We start from the raw sequence: 4,281 nt of genomic DNA on the forward strand, positions 1-4,281 counted from the left end.
TTTTATTTTGCCACTCCTCTTTTCCTTCTACACAATTGCTGCTAATTAAGTTGTCATCTCTGTTCTGCATACATGTACGGCACTTCTCGGTGGTATGCTGCGTCCATTGCCAAACAGCCAGCTTAAAAGCTAGCATTCGGCCGCTTCAAAGGATGCATTCTTCTTTCTTTACCGGCTTTGCGTTTAGTTGCTATATGACCGCTGGCAGCAGTGAGAGCTGCGCTGTAACAGCTTATCAGCGCCTGTCCTCCGGGAGCCTGGGTTGTTTTCCTGGACTGGTGCTCTGCATTAAAAGCGCTGGGGAATCTAGGAAGTCAGAAAGGCCAGCTCGCTCATGCCGTACGTATACGGAGGCACCGAGAAACAAACACGTTCCCTCGTTGCAGCGGTTGGCTGCAGTATATAGTTGGGGCCTCGGGAGTCATGCGGACAATCCACACGCTCCACAGCTCAACTTATTTCCTCCAGACAGGACGCCGCCAGAATAGGTGCCACTAGCGTCACTAATTAAGCGTAGCTTATTTAGTGACGCTAGGTGCCACCATCGGATGGCGCATGCAACTGCAGCAATGGCGGGGCACCAGTGGTGCAGAATGCCCCCACTGTTGCCCGCCTGCCCCGATCCACCCGCGATCCACCAAAAACTTTCGCTTCAAAACTGGACTCGCGTAATCCCCATTGTGTCCCCTCTGGTGTCCGGTAGGACCAGAGTCCTTCAATGCTTTCCGAAAAGCATTGAAGGACTCTGGTAGGGCACTGAACATGCGTTGTGTCCTTGCACGCCCGCGCTATTCTTCGCGGTGAAGATTAGTGCGGGCGAAAAACGTTTGTACAAAATACTCCGGGGGCACGTATCGAATGCCGTTTATTGAACGCCGTTTTATCGAACGCCGTTTTTGGAAGCCGTTTTATCGAAAGCGTTTTTCCCGCCCTTTCTGTGTAACAAAATTTTGCAGTATGCTTTTTATTTGCCTCCTCGCTATGTAATTTGCACATCTTGTCTTCACAGCGAGCCGTAATTAACAGAATTTGTAGTCTTTGTGCTAGTTGTCTATTATTTCCTGCGTGCTTTTTGTTTTTGGGATGCGCGAAATATGTCTCTGCAATTTTTTTTTTGTTCTGTTCATTGCGCAGGTGCTATACTGCCATAACAGATGTCCTTGTGTCTCTAGTCCACCCTCTGATCCGAAGCATATCACGGCATTGTGGCGTATAGACTAGAATGCCTCGATATGCTTCGTACTTTTTTTTTGTATACACCGTTTTAATGTCGACCCACAATCTAATTATTTCGCCACGTATGTTCTACATAGGTAAGGCACTTCTTGGCGCGTGTGAATCCAATGTCAAAAACCTAACTGGAACGCTAGCAAGAGTCTCTCCCGATTTTTTGCATTCCTAATTGTTAATGGGCGCTGAGTTTAGTTGCTAAGGCTTGTTCTACTGTTCTCGATGCCTTTCTTAGAACTAACGAGAAAGAAGTTAGTTCCGAAAGTAGTCACCATACTACGGGTTGGTTCGTTTTCACCTCCCCCGCCCCCCTCGTTGCACCTCATCATGTCTGGGGTTTACCTTATTCATAAGGTATACTCGTTTACCTTATTCATAAGGTATAAATAAACAGTAATATCAAAAAAGCAAAACAACAAAAATAGAAAAATCATAAAGGTCTACTCATACAGCGCCGTCACCCGATTACCTGGAAATAAAAATGTGAAATTGAAAAAAAAAATTGAGAACGAACAAACAAAATCTAATACGGCCTCATACGATTACCTTAACAAAGCACACAAAAAACCAACATAATGCGCTGTCTGGTCTGGCGTGTTCCTCCTAGGCCACAAAGGAAACGTAGGTTGGGGAATCGAAAGAGGGGCGTAAGAATGTTCACGCATAAGCAGGGAATTATGCGAAATCCTGTATTTTTTTATGTCAGCATGATTGACGAAAAACGTAAATTATGACGGGATGGGCAATTGTCCAGTTGTAGGTTACGAGTTTCCCTAGTGCGAGATGGCCTATGGCAACTTGTCCTACTCGACGAGTATGACGAGTTCTCCTAGACTCCACGACCTCTGTTGGGCCTCACTTTCACTGTCGGTACTCCCCCCCCCCCCCCCTTTATCCATTCATATAGCACAATCTTTCCGAAGTTCATGTCACGATATCTCTCCAGGTGCAAACAATCTGACCACATGGTCCGAGTAGGAGTAGCGTGCAAACCACGTGTCTGGAAAAGTTGGAAGATGACAAGACCTTGGATTACGTAATGATGAACCATTGCACAAAGGATATGTTTGACAACACCTACCTAAATACACCGATACACATCTAAGAAATATTACGCATGGGGTTAGGGTGGGGCAAATTCTGTAATATAAAAAGAGGGACGTACATGCTTGAGTGCAATCAATGAAGGCGCAAAAAAAATCGAATAAAACAAATGTGATCGAAAACGCGGAAAAGACGCGTTTTTGCATGTAATTCACGGGGGAGACAATGTAGAATGAAGCTAACTGCAGGTTAGATTAATGCGATGGCCAGTTAAACAAAATAAACCCCAAAAATTACAATGAAAGCCGCTAAACCACACTTTCGATAAAACGGACGTAGGTGGTTCGATAAAACGGCGTTCGATAAAACGGACATTTTTTCGATGAAACGTCGTTCGATTTGGCATTGGATGCACAAGTGCAGATTTGATTGATTTTGAGGTTTAACGCGTCGAAGCAAGTCCTCGGCTATGAGGCGCGCCGTAGTTGAGGGCTCTGGAATAATTCCGACCACTTAGGGATCTTTGACGTGCGCCAAAATCTCGAGACACGGGGGTTTTCGCTTTTCGCCTTCATCTGAAAAGCGGCCACCGCGGCCGGGATTGAACCCATGACCTTGGACTCAGCAGCACAGCGTAGAGCCACTAACAGCCCCTTAGCCCTTGCGCCACCGCGGCGGGGCCGCACATGCGCAAAGAAGTGCCTTACTTACATGAACACACGACGCAAAATAATTATGTGCCGATACAAAAGCGGAGTATGGAAAACTAAGAAGCATATCAGGGCATTATAGCCTATACGCTACAATGACGTGGCATGCTGTAGAGCAGATGGGAACTATATATACAGAGACGGAGATAAGTTATAGCAGTTTCCCCCTGCACAATGAACCGAACAAAAAAATTGATGGAGAGAAACTTTGCGCATCCCAAAACCATAAAAAGCATGAGGAAATAAAAGGCGTCTACTGGAAATACTACAAATTTTGGTAAATAAAAAGGACCCGCTGTGGAACCATAGAGGAAACTAAAAAAATATACTTCAACTTTTTTTCAAATGAGAGATATTTTCGATAAACATATTTTCGATATTTTCGAAAACATTTTCGATAAAACGGCTTTGATAAAACGTCCGTCGATAAAACGGCGTTTGATAAAACGGCTTCGATGAAACGGCGTTCGATAAAACGGAGTTCAATAAACTGTCCGGACCCCCCCCCCCCCCCCCCCCTTACTGCGCATTCACCAACCATCTGAAGTATCAAGTTGGGCAGGGCTGACCTCTTCCGACCCATCAAAGAACCCTCCCTCTCCTCCCTCGTGCCATTCTCAGCTGCTCAGCACCTTCTTTGGGGAGAGCTTAATAGAACAAAGCTAGTCGGAAAGTTAGACCCCAGAACGCAGGTTGGTTGGTTCCTCCCCTCCCCTCCCCTCCATCCCCCCCCCCCCCTCACCCTTGTCTATATCCCTCTCTCTCGCTCAGCACCTAAGCATATACCGGTGGTTTCAGCTCACACACTTTCATTTCGCTTTTCTCCTTTCATTTAGGTTTGCCAAGGCCACGAGTTTTTTCACTGATGTTCCTATTCATTATGCTCTCGCCCGTTCTCCTAATCACCACTGCACTTCTAGAGACATGTTACAAGGCGAAATACCGCCTGCAAGATAGTAGTCACCTTCTTCAATTTTCACGTATTCCTTGTTCCCTCGGCGATGCTTTCCATTCCTATAGTGATCACCAAGCTTTATCGTAAACCATCTTCAACGCATTCGTTTGACGCTTGAGAGGCAAACGAAGGTAGTTGATCCCACATGTACTGTACAATAGCGCCTGCTGAATAAAGAGATTCGCCTGCAGCTTCCGAATGCCGTGTGGCCTGGGAAAGCGCGACGAAGCAGTTGTTCACCGCATCCGCCTCAACGTCGCTTCTACCGGCCACTACCTGTACAAGATGCGCCGAGTTGCCTCCCCTCACTGTCACGTATGCAGTGTTCGTGAGGACATAGAA

The sequence above is a fragment of the Haemaphysalis longicornis genome, unplaced genomic scaffold, assembly GCF_048455015.1.
Source record: "Haemaphysalis longicornis isolate Haplotype H1 unplaced genomic scaffold, Haemaphysalis longicornis Haplotype H1 scaffold_1, whole genome shotgun sequence".
In the NCBI taxonomy this organism is placed as follows: Eukaryota; Metazoa; Arthropoda; class Arachnida; order Ixodida; family Ixodidae; genus Haemaphysalis; species Haemaphysalis longicornis.